Raw genomic sequence first — 18,537 nt, forward strand, 5'->3', positions numbered from 1 at the left:
CTGTGGCCAGCTGGCTTCTGAAAACAAGCTATTAAGCTCGATGGCCTTTACCTGTTAAAACAAAATAATGCTGCACAGAAACACATGAGTGTGTGCACGAGATTAAACAGGCTGTAGGCGCGACACGGCAGTCATCGCTTTCGAAAGACTTTAAACTCGACTTCCCTTCTTCAGGGCGTGTATGCACAGCAGCCATATGGTACCGCTCCACCCTAAGGGTTGTAGATCACACCGTCCGCAGGTGAGCATTTGCGTGCCGTCATCCCCCTTTCTGGGAGTTGAGTCTCGTCGTGTCTCGTCGTGTCTCTTGGCAGGGCGCGGAGCGTGGGTGCCGACGCTCAACCGCACACGACGGAGACGATGACGCCGATCGCAAACGCACACGTGTCACATCGTTGCCCCGCCAACGTTCCTGTCGCCTTCTGCCGCTGGACTCATCGCTCATGCTGTGGTTGGATTCCCAGGGAGTCGTGGCTTCCCGTTCCTCACCCCCCCCCCGATGGAAATGAAGTTGAAGATGCAACTCAAAATAAGATATTGCTCTCTCGTCTTGTGGATACTCAACCCAGGCTGTGGGTTCCAAGAGTGGCGTCAGGGTGACGTCGCGGGAGTGCCACATCGCCGCCCTGTACCGTGATCGTGAATCCTTTGTTTCCCTCCCTGCTCATTAACGAAGCTTCGAAGTTGTGTCACGCAGCTTCGGGCACACGCAATCACGCGAGCGTCTGCTGCAACAGCCGCTTGTTCGTTGGGCAAAAGCAAATACGAGCAGAACTCCTCTGTTCTGTGCCTCCACACATGAACAAAATAATAAGCAGGCCCATCTGACTATTGGCTCTCTCGACCAAACATCATCAAGCATTTTTCGCTTAAACAGGCAAACTGCACCGGCCTCGACCTTCTTGGTCTCATCAGCAGAGTCAGGCTTGTTGAACATATGCTGATGGATTACCAGATTTCCATTGGAAAATGAGCATTCCATATAAAATATGGGACCCCCCCCCCCACATATTTCAATGCAAAAAGCAATGCCGTGCACTGCTAAGATGGTAGAGGCACCGATTGCATTTCTGCTTTACATTTGTTTCTGCCCGTAATGTTTCCATAGCAAAGCATGATGAGGTGGCTTTCTTTGGGCGGCGTGTTCTTTCCGTGAGGCTATTTCTAACTGGTGTGTGTGTGTGTGGCGTGGAATTGTAATCGCATGAGTGTGGCCCGGGCGGGCGGGCGGGCGGGCGGGCGTCCCCCCACTCCCATCGTTCACGCTCAGGGGTCCACCCATTGAAGTGGCTCAAGCTGGCGCTGAGAGAGGCTCGCGAGAGAAATTACAAGTGACAAATTGCGCACGCACACACAAGGCGCCAGACTTCGGGCCACGCAACGTGTGGGTACAACCTAGAAAACGCATCGCAGAGCCGTACAGCGACACAGAATTGGCTATGCCTCTCCCAGTTGTCGGCACCGATCTGCCCTTGGCCTCGTAGAGATATCGCCTCTTGATTGCATTTTACGCGCCCCCGGCACAGTCGGCACGGGTAATTGTCGAATGCGTGCTGCTGCTGCTGCTCTTGGCGATGTTCTCACGGTGAGAGATTCATCACAAGCCCCCCCCGCCCCAACCCCACCCCCCTTCGCAAATTATGGTGGACGGGAATTTCTGAAACCGCAGCCGTACCGGCGAAAGCGGGACGGCGGTCGGTGACCATAACGGAATAAGACGGAAACCTGACGCACGCGGCGGTGCGCCCGCTTATCTCGCTGCACCATGCTGCCAACCCGGTGACCCGATTTCCATTCCCGCTCACGACCGGTAGCAGTGGCGAATGTTTGCACCAGTCCTGGGTGTGTCCCTCCCCCCCCCCCCCCGAGGTCAATTCAGGCCTCGTATACTCTCTGTATGTTGAACTTTTTTCACACCGTACGTGGCCAAGCGTGCGAATTGGTAGTGCCAGGGGAATTACAACAAGCTAAACACCAGAGGCAGTTTCGAAAAGAAAAGAGTACCTGGTGTGGTGTGTATAATATTAGCACTGGGGAGACAAAGGCGACCGGGCGTGGTGTTGGCCACCCACCCCCTCGTGTGCTGGGGCCGGCCTTCATAGGTGCTCGCTAACAGCACTTGCCCCAACAGTCTGTTAAAAGCTACACTGGGATAAAACATGTAAAATACCACCCCCTCTTCCCCTCTCTTCTCATGAGATGAGGCCAGAGCCCAATGGGTATTGTTTTAGACTGGTGTCCTGGATTCATAACCCACTCTGGAGTTTTTTTTTTGTAATGTAACGTTTGCATCTCATGATTCTAACAAGTACAAAATAATTAATTGGTATTTGGTAACATAGTTGTAACACTTATAAAATAAATAACCAAATATGTATTTTTTGATGTGCCAATATCGCCCTCAATAAAGTCGGCATCAGTGCACGTTAGCGGTGCTGGTGGGGGGGGGGGGGTCACAGAGCAACAGGGATGAGAAAATAAACTCGTCACGACCTCGGCGTTGAACATCGACTGAGAGCAGAGTAAATTGTAACGAATCGCATGGTAAATTAAAAGTAAAGCGAGACTGTTTTTACTTAACGATTTTATTTTGTGGGAAGGCAAGTCTTAAAAGGTGTGTCTTGCACAGACCACGGAATTTATAGACACATCAGTAATGACTGAATAACGTCGTGAACATTGCAGTCTGCGTCAGTGTTTATGTTCAACGACAAGGAATGTACTTGGGAAGCAGTACGGAGGAGGAGGAGGAGATGGGAAGTGTGAGCCAGTGGTCGTTAAAGAGGTCGGATTCTTGGCCGGGTCCGTTGCTTCGGCTGCGGGGAAGAGATGAGACCTGCGGTCACCGCCAGTGTTGAAGTGTCCGAGTCCGGGGCCCCACGTTTAACGAGAGCATTCCTTAAGATTAATGACGTCGATGTCGCCATGGTGGCGAGATGTTAACTACCTCGCCTGGTATGCAGGAGGTTGTGAGTTCGATCCCGACCCTGACTCCTGTATATTTGGAGTTTGCTTGTTCTCCCCGTGGTCGCGTGGATTTTTATCCGGGGTCCTCTGGTTTTTCCCTCCACATTTAGACTCAACATGCGTTTAGAGAGGCGCTTCTCTAAATTCCACATGATAAGCCACTTCATTCAGCGATCACTTGTGGTCAGGTCGCTTCTGGAAAATAGCTGTATAGCTCAGTGGGCCTTACCTGATAAAATAAAAAATAATTGTATTTTTAGTTCAACAGAGGAGGAATTTTAAAACTACACACTCTCCTGAAGCCCTTTCTTTGCTGTTAGCAGACCTCAACATTGGTATTTAGCTCCCGAATCATATTGCCATCAGGCGCGAGAATATAATTAATTAAAATGCAAGTTGCATCTTTAAACATATCAGATACCTGGTAAAAAATAATGAAAGCTAGGAGTAGAGCGGAATGGAGTGTGATAAACGCTAGCTAATGAACAGTTGCTAATTTTAAGATGGCAATTATACGATTGCTGCACCATTATATTTTTTTTCCCGTAATTTTCCTCCAATCTGATCCCGACTGGGCTATTGGCATCACGAGAGACGAAAAATCCATTCGGATCTCTCGCAGTGCATTTCAGCCCTTCGTGGGGTGGAATGGCCCCACAAAAGAGGGCATTGCGGTGCAACCTCAGAGATTCCCATCCAGTGACTACTGAACGCACAAATAGAGGGGGGGAAGCATTGTCCCACTCGCTCTGCATACGAGAGTGAGGATCGTTGAATAAGAGTGAAACCGATGTTGTAATTTTAGCTCGGAGCTCGGATTTAGTGGAATTGCTTCACCGTTATTAATGTCACAGCAAATGCAGTTGCATAACATTGCTTTATTTACTCAGTTTGTAGTTGTGTTTTAACTACTGTAACCCTACGTCTTTTTTATTACTCGAGGAGGACCAAATTAGGTGAGTTTTAAGAGAGCAATAGAGTAAGTAGGTTTACACTATGAGACCTCCTTTACCAGTGGCAAAATATAGTAATAGGTTTTACCCTTTCAACTGGTACAAAAACTGACACCTTTATACAAGGCATCATGTTTGCAATAACCACAACACAAGCAGTCAAAATTCAAGGACAGTGCATATCATTATCATCATTAGAGTTGTTTCTTTTTGTTTGCATTTTGACTGCTTGTGTTGTGGTTATTGCAAACATGATGCCTTGTATAAAGGTGTCAGTTTTTGTACCAGTTGAAAGGGTAAAAACCTATTCCTAGTAAGTAGGTTGTTGACATCTGCATTTTTGGAGTGTTGGGATTTTTTCCGGGTACTTCACTCTCTTCCGACGCACAAAACAATTGACTAGCCAATCAAAGCAGGTCCCTCTCGAAAGAGTCCTGAGACTCGTTGAGGCTTTGCTTAGAAAATAATGGTTTTTATTAACCCCCACGTAAAAAAATAAAAGCACACTGAAGAGTCATCCGGAGAGCACTTGTCTTCATGAGTTCGTGGTGTCACGATTCGCACCCTTGACTCGCACTCCAGAGGTCGCCGGTTCACTTTGAACTCCCGACGCAAAGTCAAAACAATGGGGCAGGTTTCTCAATTTCTACCTCCTGTCCCAACGTCCCCCCACCGCCACCTCTATCCATCCTTTTACACTATAAATGGTAGCACCACAGTTGGTCGATGGGCAGATTGCGAGTGGTGGGTATACATTGTGGGGGTTTTCCCACCTCCGTGAAGGTGGAAGAGTGGACAAAAATATCCTACACGGAGGGCCTCTCTAGCACAGGCCCATCCACCAGCAGTGACGTGAGCCAGCAATTGCAGGGCTACACCTTTACCTTGTAGACCAGGCGTGAGCTCCAGAGTGCTGGTGCTGGTTGCCAAGGCTGGCACTGTTTTCAGCATCAGCGGCTTTTTCCGCGGGATAACAGTGGGTGGCATTGTTTACTCGCGTACCAATTCACTGCGTAGTTTATAGTCGAGTCAAAGCTGCGTGTGACAGATTCAAATCTTGGGGAGATTGCTTAATGAGGCCACGAAGAAAATCTTTTGTCTCTCACCCTTCGTCTTTGAGATGGGAGGGCAGGAGAGACATCCCTACCCCGCTGCTGTGAGCACTGTGCGTGCATCGAGCTTCGTGCAGGTTGCTTTACCCGTCGCTGAGACGTGCGTTGTGCGAGTTCGCGCTGAGCGTAATTGAGCCGTCTCGTCCGTGTTGATGTATTAGGCCCTCCCTGTTCAGATTTTTTTTTTTCTCCGGCTGGTTGCAGACGTTAAACGCCTACAGTGATTTATTACCCTTTCGCGTCCTCGTCGTCATGTATGCGTGTGTAATAATCCTTCTGAGACGGCTTCGGAATCGGTCCTTTTTATTTCCACTTCCACAATACACTTTACTCACACACTCTCCGTTGCTGGCAGACAACGGAGAGAGGGCAGACTTCACACCAAGTCCCCACCGCGCACGTGGCACCCAGAGCCCCCGTACGCGCGTGGCTCTTGCTCTTGTAGTTCCCCAGTCTGCTCTCGATCGTTCTCTCTCTCTCTTAATCCCTTCGTCACGTGGTACCCCCCAGCCAATCCTCCGTAGACAGCATTGACCGTTCTCGATGGTTCCCTGTCAATCCCGGGACCACGCCTCTGATCCGGCTCCCCATTAGCTGGGGCCCCGAATGGCCAGGCCATTCCCCCCTGCTAACATGCCGCGATCACGCAGAGGCCATGTTCCCTGTCTCAACCCTTATTGGCTACAAAGCAGGACCGGCAAGCCAATCTCCACGTGAACCCTCTATGGCTGTTATTACACATGCATGTACGTTGAACTTCTTTCGCACCGTACGTCGCCAACCGTGCTAATTGGAGGTGCGGGGGAAGGACAACAAACTAAACACAAAAAGCAATTCTAAAGATATGGGTTTTCAATCCAGATTTAAAAATGTATAGTTCCAGTAGTTTCTTAATGTCGGAAGGAAGAGCGTTCCAGACGGCCGCAGAAGCATATCTGAAAGCGCACGATGCAGTAACCGTCTTTGTTCGATGGCTTGCCAAAATCCGCTGCGAGGATGACCGGAGTTCCCGTGATGGTTTATGCTCTTCCAGCCCTGGTCAATTCACTGCTGGATGAAGGCCAACCCCACAAGCCCGCCGCCATCTCTCACGATCGTGCAGTGTTAACAATCCACCCAGCGCCTGCGCATGAGCTAATCTCGTCATTTCGTCTCCACGGTGGACGTCTCCTGGGACGCGTTCCATTTCCTTGGCTGCCCCCTCATCATGATTCTCGACCGTGTTGGCCCGTCATCCCTTCTGCCAAAATGTCTTGCCCCAAGCCCACTCATTCTTAACGTTTTGCGGGTGTAAATGGATAACCCGTTCTAAATGGATAACCGACGATAACCATTTGTCAACTTCGGCGGTGGACGCATTTACCCACCAGTCTCTGCACTGGGCAGTGCACAACGGTGCAGTGATGGCATTATTGACGGGTTATCAAATAATAATAATAATACAGTAATAATAATGTCAACCTGTGATGTGCCGCACGACGTTCGCTAAGTCTCATAGAATGAGAGGACGACTCTGGAGGCGCAGGGAAACCACAGACACGCGGGAAGGCGGCCACGCGATGAGCTGGCACAAACGATTGCCAAAGCTCTGCGGTCCTCGATATTTTAAGGCGTTAACAGCTAATTCATGAGCGTTTACATGATGGAGGAAGCCGGAGAGTCCCTGGGGAAAAGCCACGCGTGCGAGGGGGAAACGCTCTATCCCATACAGACGAAAAAAGGGAGTTTCACCTTTTTTTTAAATCCTTTATATTAAGTTCACTTGCTTGCTTACGACCGTGCAAATCTTTCGGTCGTTTTTTAACCCACTTCCCATGATCCAATCGAGCTGACATTTTGCACACAGACTCGTTGTGCGTGACAATTAATTTTCCTTAAAAAAATTTCCAAAATTTTACACTGTTTAGGGGAAAAAAATTACACATTTAATTACCAATTGCTTAATGGTGGCAGACAATCTGACCCATAGGTGGCAGCCATCTCAAGCCAGAGGACGAGAGGACTCTAGCCGCCACGCATATAAAGGATTTAGTGAAAAACTTAGTTTTTACTGGTTAATTTTTCAGTGTCGCGTTCTCCTTGCGAGCCACGGTACGGCACCTCCTCGACGCCCAGGGGAAGGGAGTTTCACAACATTTTCGCGATTCACCAACCCTCGCCTCCACAAGCATGCACAGCCTCCACCGACCGGATAATATTTATATTTAAATTATATTTCAACTTGCTTCACCAGTTATTGCGGAGTTGATCATTTGTGATTCTGCCCCCCTGAACTCGAGAAGTCAGTTTCCACCCAACCTGACCCCCAAACTCCTCCGTGCTTCCTCTTTGTCGCCATTCTACGTTCATCAATCCTGCCTGTCCACGTGCCAATTATTACAAAAGTGCGTCGGTTTGCGTGTGCCTGCCAATGCAATGGATAAGACAAAAAAATAATAATCAGTATCTGAAAAAAATCCATCCCTTGTGTGGAATTTTAACTCCAGCAGAGGGTTGGATCTGCCCAATCCGAGCCGTGTCCACGCGTACCTGTAGAGGCAGATTGCATTGGGTTGAGGCGTGCTGCCGATATGCGTTCTAAAGTGGCTCATTTAACTCTCATCAATTTTGTACACGGTTAACTTAGATTTGTTTTTCTACATTTGTTGCGTGTCTACAATTGCTGTTTATTTTAGGATACTATTACGGTCGTTTCTAACGCCAGCGTGAATTTTCAATTAACATTCACATGCTGGTGTTTGTTGTTGTTGTATGCGTTTGCTGTGTGGTGCCACAAAGTGTGCTGCAGCTATAACGTAGCAGGTATGATCCCGAGTAACGTATTGTACACTGATTATTTGGTGATGCCGCCGCCGCCGCTTGCGTTGGCAGCGGTGCACAAGCACAAATTGACAATGCAAAACAAACCCAATACATTCATCAATAACATTGTGACCGTGAAAGAAACAAATATAATAGGGGACATTTCATGTATTTGTGTAGATGTTCAACTTTTTTCGCACCGTACGTAGCCAACCATGCTAATCGGAGGTGCGGGGGAAAGACACAAATCTAAAATCATGTGCTGTGTATGTGTATTCTTTTAAGGCCACGGTGTTATTGACGAATGCGTGAAGATGTGTTTTTTTGCGCGAGTCGTATACTGCGCAGGAGGCTTGGGGCAGCGTTTGGATTTCATCGTTTGCATATCGGCCACGTATACGCATCCCTTATCGGCGCCTTGCCAGTTAGAGCACGGTAAGGCCCTGCACAGATTGCGCGTGTTTGGACGCGCCAGTGATGTAGGCTGAGATGGTGGGTTATGATGCTGCTGCTGCTTGCATTTTTTATGTTTCTTAACAGTTTTAAGGCGATATTAAATAGACGAGGGAATGTGCAAGAGTTTGTTTTGTCGTTGTTACCATAAAGTTAAGCAATACTTATTCAAGAGGTACTGTTGTAAAAGCTTGACGTAACATACTCCTTGGAAGTTGGTGTACATTTTGAGTATTATTGCTGTGTTTGATTGACTTGTTTCCCAGTGAGCTAATTGCAGTGCCAGTGGTGCATTTCTGCTCATTTGTATATGCGACATGCTTTGAGACTCCTCGTTACAAAATACTTTCAAACGCAATGCTGAGAATACATTGCTGCAAGAATGAAGATGATCTTGCAGACGGCTATAGCAGTCACTTCAAGCATATATATTCATTTGAATGATTCCATCACTCGCAGTTTACATTTTTTTAACCTTTTAAAGTTACAACTCTATAAGCATGTCTTAAATGTTTTATCGGCGTAGTGTTTCTGCACTTTTGCTCCATTTGCATTCCCTATATTTTGGGGGCTCTTGCTTCCTTATTTGAGGTTTTTCTTATTCTTTCATCTTTTCATTTTGCCAGGTTCAGGGAGTCGTGTCAATCGGGTCTCGCCTGATTACATGTTTTTTTTTAGTTACTGAGATCAAACCCTCTCTGCGGGCTTTATTACAAGTCCAATTCCACAATGATGTCTGCACGGAGTCTCAAACCCATGGTGGTCGTATTTTGCCAGATGCTGCCATCAGCCTTTATTTCTTTATTTAGGCTCCCACACTGCATTATGAGTTTTTTGCTGAAATTATCATCGAGTCGGGGGCATCTTCCATTTACATCCCTGAGCCATCGGTGCAAACTCCCCTCTCCTGTGGCACGGACGAGTCTAACCGTAGGACAACTCCTGTTGACTTCCCCACAAAGTGGTACCTATTCTCTCGACCCCGAGGGGGGGGGGGGATGATGGGCCGAGTCAACCCCACCCATAAAAAAACTGGATTTGAACCTCGCAACATTCCGATTTGAGAGCCGCTCGCTCTACCGCCGGAGCCACCCGGCACTGATTTAACTGTGCCTGAGTGCGAGTGTCCGGCAAGTCGTGTCCACGAAACCGTTCGTCGTTCGTGGGGCCGTGTCTTTTCTCCCTCCGCTGATTCCCTCGTCGCGTCGTCCACCTGTGCGGCCCCGCGTCATCACCGTCGTGCCGTCGTGCCGCCGCCGCCACCTCGGTGAAGTTATATTTTTACACCCGTTTTTTTTTCTTTTGATGTGGCTCAATTTTTTTTATTGGAACGGTAAACAAGTGTTTTGAGGTCCACGCTGGCCCGTCTCCGCTGACCCTCTCTCTGTGTGTGTGTGTGTGTGAACCCAGTGTGACCCGAAGCTGTGTGACTCACCGTGCCTTTGGTGTTTAGATGTCACCCAAACGACAAACGGCACTGATGCATAGTTACCGCTGTCGGTAAAAGCCCGCGTGTGTGTGGTTAGCGCGGAATTTAGTCGTGCAAGCGGTTAGTGCGATGTGCTACGAACCCGGCGATCCGTGTTTTGATACTCGCTCACGGTCCAACAGCGGTGACCATTATCTGAATCGGTCCTGGGTCCTAGCCTAAGTCGACTCAGCCTTAAATGAATACCTGGTGCGGTGTGTAAACATCAGGCCCTGGAAAGACAAAAGGCAGCCTGCCCTTGGGCTTCCAGGAATACTGTGCCAGGCGTGTGAAGACCAGTCCTGGGAACACAAAGATGATCGAGTCCAACGTTGGCCACACCACCTCCTCGTGTGCTGTGCTGGCTTTGAGGCGCTTGCTAACAGTTATTCCCCCCAATAGTCTGTAAGGCTACACAGGGGATCAATTGTTTTGTGTTTGTGGGTTTAAACTACAGCAGTAAAGTGACAATTGCAAGGTTTGTTTGTGACCATTAATTGGATTTTGTTCAAATGTTTGCATAAATGACACTCACATTTATACATTTTTTGAGGAATTCCAAAGTCTGCCAAAATCTCTTGGGTTTTCCCCCGTAACATTTAGAAGTGTATTTGAAAAGGCATAAATCTGCATTATGAACTTAGACTGATCCCCTTTTCAAGGCTGCCTCAAGGATATTAAAACCATAAACAATCTTCTATTTAAATCCCTAGCAAGATCTTGAATCTTTGCCGAGTTTCCTTAAGGAAAGAAACGGAAATATTCGACATCATAAAAAAAATTCCGTGCACTCTACATGAATCAAATACAGAAGATGCATTATCTCGGTGCAGCCACCAGTTCGTTGTGATCAGACCACGGTCACGCCACTGCTGGATGAAGGCCTCTCCAGGCTGCCACCCACCCACCTCTCAGTCTTGCCACTGGTTGCACAGCCACAACCAGTGGCAGGCCAGGGGTTCCTGGAGGCCTGGGGCAAAATACCACGGATTGCAGCTCCCACAGGCCTGGTGTGGGCTGACTGCCCTCTTTGTGCGAGGCCGATTTACCCCCAAGCCCCCTCCCCGGGGCCTCACAACAGAGGGCAGGCTCCTGGGCCACCGCTGAGGAGGGTGCAACAGGCTCATTCGCCGGAACTTCCTGCGCCAAGTGGAACTGGTGAAGCTACGTTCATTGGTAGATTGCACGTAATTACCACACGCAGATGAGTGTGTAGAAATTACACACCGCCCCTCCCCTCCCATCTTGCCTCGTCAATTGTCTGATTTGAGCCGTGCACAAACCCGACTGCGAGGTGAATAGATCGTTCTGATGAGCAATAGTACCTAATTTCAGCCGGAACGCTGCTGCAGTAATTATTTTGTCACACTTCATTAATCTATTATTATTTTTTCCTTATAGGAACGTAAGGGACAGTAATAAAAAAATGGACGGGCGTGCTTTGTTCTCTAATGGTAGTGTGTTAGCTGATAATGCTTACTCCAAGCCAGGCTCAGCAGTGTTCCTGAAAATTGTGAAGTGAGCAATTTAAATCCCTGGTAATGGCTCACAAAATGTGTTTTGATTATAATAATCAAATCCACATCCTTATCACGATCACCTGCACCATTCATCTTGAACGAAGGAACAAACTGTGCAAAAGTCGGGATAACCAGAAAAGCAAACATAGCTCTTGCACCTACCGCACTTAGGGTTGCTGTTCCATCGAGCTGCCCAACACGAGTTTGAATCGACAACAATAACAATGTATAACAACTTACATTTGAACCTTATGGCGGGACCCCGGGGTCCCATAAGCCCCCGGCTCTCGCATAAACTGCGTTGCGACGTCATTTTATGTCTGTTGAAGGCGAACAACGCGGCAACCTATTCCTCTCGACGAGCTCTACACGATGCGCTAATCAAAGTTTTGTTTCTTCTGCGCATTCGTCCTCGCTGCTGCGCTTGGACGACACGACAACCGAACGATCCGCGCCAGGTGGGTCACGGCGTTTATGTGCGCGGTGGGACGGAGTGGCCAAAAATAAATGAACTAATTACGATTTTGACTTCCGTTTATTCGGGACCCCGGGGTCCCGCCACAAGGTTCATTTATATCGCACAGGTTTTTGTTAACCCCCCGGCGGTGTTCTTTGTCGCAAAGTCCGCGGGCCACTGGCGGCCCCTTGGTGGCCTGTAGTGTGCCCCCCACCCCCGACAACACAAATTGTGAAAACACCCCACCCATCATCATCAGCGTGCTGCTGTCAAGCCCCCAATGGGTTTAAATGTGTGACGGCCCCCACACACTGATGATGTCTTATCGGCGAAAGTGCCCCCCCCTCTGAAAAGGAGTGAAGGACACTATCCAGTGGGTGAAGATGCCCGAGGTCACGCTGGCGGGACGATGTCGCTTGGGAACGCCTGGGAATTACTCAGGAAGAACTAGAGTCGGCATATTGTAGTGTAGAGAGTAGTTTTTAGTGTAGCGTATACTAATGTATAGTAGTGTAGTGTACAGTGTAGTAGTGTATTGTGTAGTAGTATATTATAGTAACGTATAGTAGTGTATAGTAATGTTTTGTATAGTAGTGTTGTGTATTGCAGTGTAGTGGAACGTGTAGTAGTGTATAGTGGAGTGTATAGTGTATTATAGTAATGTATAGTGTATAGTAATGTATTGTATCGTAGTGTAGTATATAGTAGTGTATAGTGTAGTGTAGTGGTGTATAGTAATGTATAGTGTAGTGGTGTATGGTATTGTAGTGTATAGTAGTGTTTCGTGTAGTGTAGTAGTGTATAGTAATGTATAGTGTAGTAGTGTATGGTATTGAAGTGTATTATAGTGTATAGTAGTGTACAGTATAGTGTAGTGTAGTAGTGTATAGTAATGTATAGTGTAGTAGTGTATGGTATTGTAGTGTATAGTAGTGTTTCGTGTAGTGTATAGTAATGTATAGTGTAGTAGTGTATGGTATTGAAGTGTATTATAGTGTATAGTAGTGTATAGTGTAGTGTAGTAGTGTATAGTAATGTAGTGCTGGAGTCTGTCACCAGGGAAAGGGAGGTCTGGGACCGTCACTACTCAACACGCTGTCGCCGCGACCCCCACCGGGACAAGCGGACTGAGAAACGAACGAACCAACTATCCCCAGGGATGCTCCTGATGGTAGCTGTACCCGTGCGACATAACGTGAACAACAGAGCACCAACCTACAAGGAGTTCATTAGTCTGTCTGCATGGGGGGGGGGAGGGGGGCAATTGTTTTTTTTCCGATTAAGCATAGTAATTTGCGAGTAATGGTTCAGACCATGACGTCGGCACACACACACAGCCCACTTTAAAGTGAATTTCCTTAGCGCCTTAATGAGGGCACTGGCACGTGACTGGTGTGCTTATTTATAGAGAGTGCTTATTAAAGTCATTATGAAGTTGTTGATTTCATTCTTTAAAAAAGGCACAGGCGCAGCTCTGTAACTGCTTCCTCACGCCACTGCTTGCAGGAGGGCCTTCGCGTAGAGGGAGCACTGTTAGAGCCCATCTCAGGGGGTATTTTGCCCCACTCTTTCATGCTTGACCAGACGTTTTGTAAGAGGTAAGAGTCTCGTCAAGGAATATTAACCATCACGCGAACTCTGGTCTTCCTCGCAGAAGCTTTTAGCTAGCCCACGAACAAAGAAGGTCACTATCGCGCGCTTTCAGATGTGTTACTGCGGCCGTCTGGAACGCTCTTCGTCCTGATATTAGGAAGCCAGTGGTGCTATGCACGTTTAAATCTAGATTGAAAAGTATTTCTATAAAACTGCTTTTTTTTTAGCCCACCGATGAGCTTGGTCGGCTATGTACGGTGCGAAAGTAGTTCTACATAAATGCATACACGATACCCACACTTCACTGCACCACACATGCATAGATTAATCTACAGTGAGTCGTTAGATTTGACAAGACGTTGCCACAAAGGAAACCCAAAAAGTGGAGGCACTAGCGGGATGTCTTTTCTGAGAACCTAAGGGGGTGAAGGCTGTAGTCAAGTTTAAGAACCACTGCTCTAAAACACATTCCTGCGGAGGGAGCTGGTAGGAACGTTGGGTTGCTCGGTCAATGGCCAGGGTCAACGGCGGCGTGGTGTATTCCGCAAATATGCCCGACTGTGAGGGCGGGCACAAGCCGGCGTGAGTAGGTTAAACGTTGAGTTTTATAAGGGCACCACGGGGTGACCAGCCCCTCCCCACCCAGCCCCACCCCTCTCACCCCCCACACAGCCCTACCCTCCCCACCCAGCCCCTCCCCACCCTCCCTACCCAGCCCCTCCCCACCCTCTCCACCCAGCCCCACCCTCCCCACCCAGCCCCTCCCCATCCTCCCCACCCAGCACCTCCCCACCCTCCGCTCTCCACCCAGCTCCACCCCTCCCATTTTTGGATGCACGACGGACGGACACAATACACCAGCCCAACACGGAGCACGCCATGCATATGCGTGCTTGTTTTTCACTCGCTACACAATAAGAGTTACCCTCGTCGCCTTTTGTCCCCCATTCTACCCCCCCCTCCACCACCCCCCTCATCTCCCCTCTGTTTTTGTTCATAATCCGGAGGATGCGGAAAATTTGTTTTGTAGGTTGCATCTACCTTTACGAAGTGAGTGTGACCTTTACTGACCTTTGCTGAGGCAGCCGTGGGAGCATTAATGACGGGAGAGGGGCGGAGGTTTGTACCGAGCACACAAACAATGTGTGTGTGTGTGTAACTTGTTTCGCACCGTACGTAACCAACCGTGCCAATCTGAGGTGTGGGGGAAAGACAATAAACTAAAGACAAAATCAGTCCTAAAAAAATGAGTTTGCGATTTAGATTTGTAAATGTATAGCTCCCAATGGCTTCCGAATATCGTATGAAAGGGCGTTCCAGACGACCGCAAAAGCACATCTGGAAGCGCGCGATGCGGTGACCGTCTTTGTTCGATGGCCAGCCAAAAGCGACTTCTGCCAGGATGAACGGAGTTCGCGTGTGATGGTTTATGCTTCTTGACGAGATCAGAGCAATGTATTGTGGTTCATTTGTGGCAAGCACAATGAGTGCGACCGTATAACGCAGGGGTCGGGAACCTTTTTGACTGGGAGAGCCATAAAAGCCAAATATTTCTAAATATATTTCATTGAGAGCCATATAGTATTTTTAACGTATAATAAATTAAATATGTCTTACTTTTAATGCGACTTCTGGTGCTGCGTGGTTTTGCTGATGGCCTTGTAGTCTGGTTCATACGTGGTGAGGTTGAGCTTCGTGCAGGCGTGACCCGTGAAATTTATCTTCAAAACTAATTTCTGTTTACCTTAAAATGACACAGTATTATTAAACAATATCACAAGTATTTTAAAATCAGTTCCAAACTGATTTTTTATTATTATTACTTTTTCCAACTCAAAATTTTCTGGGAGCCATATGCCGTCACCGGAAGAACCATATATGGCTCGCGAGCCATAGGTTCCCGACCGCTGGTATAACGTATTCGTGCGGCACCCCGAAGCCAATGCAGCTCAGCTCAGCGTGCGCATTGTGACTGCAAATGTTATGATTTCAGGTAACAGGCAAGCCCCGAGATTGTCAACAGTGACAAGCTCAGAAGTAAACACAAAAGCATCATCTCAACGAGGAGCCGCGACCATTAGCGCCGCGGTGGGGAGAGATGTACTAACCAGAAATCAACCTTGCTTATCTCCTCGTATATAACAAGGTTGGATCAATGCAGGGCAACATTTGAAATTGGCGATTCGTTTACGTGGTCATTGGCAATCCAGTAGGTAATCTATAGTAAATATCGTCAAGGTATTTAATCGCGTGGTTGGTATTAAGATGGGTGTACCTTATTTATATTGGTATCCTGGCTGGATATCATTTTTATGCATTTCTTGAAAACGACGAGTGCTTCCTGCCATTCACAATAACGGGGTTTTTTTGGGGGGTTAGAACGCGTAATGTAAATGTGTCGTGCAGCCACCTACACCCGACACGATCCTAACCCAACAAAATTGACCATCAATAATATTGGTCACGAAAAGCCTACTGCGCGTTACATTTATTTCCCTACCAGTCCAGGATTGGCCCAGTTTTGGCATTCATTAAATTGTATTTATTATTACTACTTAACAAGCCCCCCCTCCTCCATCCCCGGTAATAACATTCGAAACGAAAGTTATTCGCAAATTCCCCGCTGTGTAGGATCCCGTACCGTTGCGAGAGTGTCCGCATTTAATTTTGGGAGCTCCTAGGCCACGCCTCTGGGTGGCTTGCTCTTTGCAACGAGCTTGCAATAAAAAAAACCCAAAACGCTCGACGGCACGTGGCACATCCGACCTTGTCCCATCTCTGGCTGAGCGAAATTAGCGGCGTCGACACCACGGCGGTGAATGATTCTCAACCCAGGTCTCATTATCCCAACTGCACCAGCCGCTTTTCACAAGCACCAATTAACCGGGGGTGCTGCGCGCCACTGCTTATTTCACACGTTGATCAACAATCCCCTTTCACGCACGTTTCTCTTGACAAAGGGAGAGACAACCCGTTCCTGTGTTGTGAATGATGTAATTGAGCAATCCAGTCGAAAATTCACGCACACCTCGAGCCAGGTGTTTGAGTGAAGATTCCGCTCTCATCTATTCCTCAGCAGACATTTTTGGGAGGCCTTCATCCACTGCTGGATGAAGGTCTCCCAAAAAGCTGACATCATCTCTCACGGCCGTGTGACGTAACAATCGACCTGTAGCACCTGCACACGAGCTGATTTTCTTTTTAAATCGATGGATACCTTTATACTGGTCTCTGACCTTCACACTCTTACGTCCACTGCACTCACGTGGAGAATGCCTATATGCGTATCGAGAGGCGTGGCACTCCACGGTCTGCACGTATGGCTTCATGGAACCCACCTGCTATAACAAAAACATTTTTAGCCACGGTTCAGTGGATTTAGTGTTGCACAAGTCAATATGTTTATCTGCACAACTCTCTCCTCCAAAATCTCTGGGATCACAGGTATGCGCCACCATGCCCCGGCTAATTTAATAACTCCCTACTACAGCCGCACCCCCACATCGGAAACAGCAAATAGACGCGTTCCCAACACAAAGAAGCGCATACAAAAACAAACTCGCGTTGCAAAGCGACGTGCTTGGCTCAAATGTAAAATACGTTTAAAGGAAACAGTACCAAGGTTTTGGGAAAACGGTATCCTCCGATAAGCACGGTGGGCTACGTACGGTGCGAAAGAAGATTAACAAAAACATACATTCAGGCAGGCCTGCCTATATGAAGTATGACGTTTGTGGGCTGTAAGGCAACTCCAAGGCCCTGACTCGTGCAGCTATTTTGGCCGTCACTTCGCCACTTTTTTTCGGCACGGAATTGCGAAAATTGTTATGATTTTGCAATTCGGGTACAAAATAAACAGAACCATCCAGTTACTGCCATCGCGGTAAAATTGTGCAATGGCCCAAAGTTCGGTTGGTTAAGTTGTGCATTTAAAAAAAGAAAGGCAAAAAACCTCATGCAGCTACAATGTTGGTCACTCGACCGCTTGTGTGCTCACACATTGGTTGTGCATTTTATAAAATGTTTTCATATTAGCAGTAACAGGTTTTTACCCTTTTCTTGGTTCTTTCGGTAAAGTCACTCAGAAGGGAAGTAATAAAATAATAAAAACAAAACGTAATAAAATAATATAATTCTCACGACGTTTCGGCCACAACGCAAGCAGCCGTCCTCAGGTACTTCCCTTCTACGTGACTTTACCGAAAGAACCAAGAAGATGAATCCCTGCAGTCACGAAAGCTTAAAATCGAGGTTTTTACCCTTTTATCTGGCACCAAAACTGACACCTTTATACAAGGGATCATGTTTGTAATATCCACAACACAAGTAGTCAAAATGCAAACAAAAAGAGACAACTCTGATAATGATATGCACTGTCCTTGAAATTGATTAGTTCACACCCGAGACGGCTTTTCTTAGAGCCTAGTCTCAATTGGTATTGGACCAGATGACGCCAAAAGGCGTATATTATTAAGATACACTCCAAGTAATATTTCATACAGTCGAACATCGAGTGATGATGTTTCAACCCCACATACCTCCCCCGCTTCCACCACCCCCAGCCCTTAAATGTTGTAGTTGCACCTGCTGGCAAAATCGGGTTTTCACAAGGATGAGGATGAGTTCCTTGCGGTAACACTTCCTCCGGTCGCCCTGGTTAACGCGATGGATTTTCTTCAGAGACCTCCGGTCAAGCCATCACCCACTGTCCTTGGCCTCTCCCGTTTGCCGCCTGAGACACTCTTTCTCATATCCCGTGTGAGCCTCTGTAATCAGCAGACTTGACATTTCTGACCTGCAAGGCTGTTTGATTTGCTTGTGGCCACATCACCCCTTTTACGAGGTGTCCGGGGGCAGGGGGGGATGGAGAACTACAGCTTCTTTGCTGCAATCTCACACCACGACATTTTATAATCCCACGTTGATTTCATGCCGATGATGATTTCGAGAGCAGGGAGTTTGTATGTGTAGGGGTTATTACGGGAGAAACGGCGGACAAAAAACACAGGGCTGTCGGCACTCACATACACGGGTGGTCACACCGACGTCCGCATCAGTTATTGCCCACGCCCCCAGCCCTCGGAGGCGATCCCTATAAAAGGTGGAGACCCAAAGAGCTCGAGTTGAGTTCGACACGAAGCTGACCAGTGAAGATCCAAGACTCGGAGATTAGGCCCTGGGACTCCCCGGTCTCGCCGTCCTTATAAGGGCC

The 18,537-nt window shown here is 47.8% G+C and overlaps 1 protein-coding gene across 2 annotated transcripts in view; it reads left to right on the forward strand.

Annotated features, from left to right (window-relative positions):
• The window catches only part of LOC133356788 (guanine nucleotide-binding protein G(i) subunit alpha-2-like), a 48,235-nt gene extending 37,036 nt beyond the window's left edge, over positions 1 to 11,199 (forward strand). For both annotated transcript variants that reach the window (XM_061574471.1, XM_061574472.1), the window contains exon 10: positions 315 to 11,199. The gene's annotated coding sequence lies outside the window, so the exon portion shown is untranslated. The remainder of the gene's footprint in view (positions 1 to 314) is intronic.
• Positions 11,200 to 18,537: the final 7,338 nt, after the last annotated feature.

This window comes from Lethenteron reissneri, chromosome 55 (genome assembly GCF_015708825.2).
Source record: "Lethenteron reissneri isolate LAM-NWPU_2019-01 chromosome 55, ASM1570882v1, whole genome shotgun sequence".
Lineage (NCBI taxonomy): Eukaryota > Metazoa > Chordata > Hyperoartia > Petromyzontiformes > Petromyzontidae > Lethenteron > Lethenteron reissneri.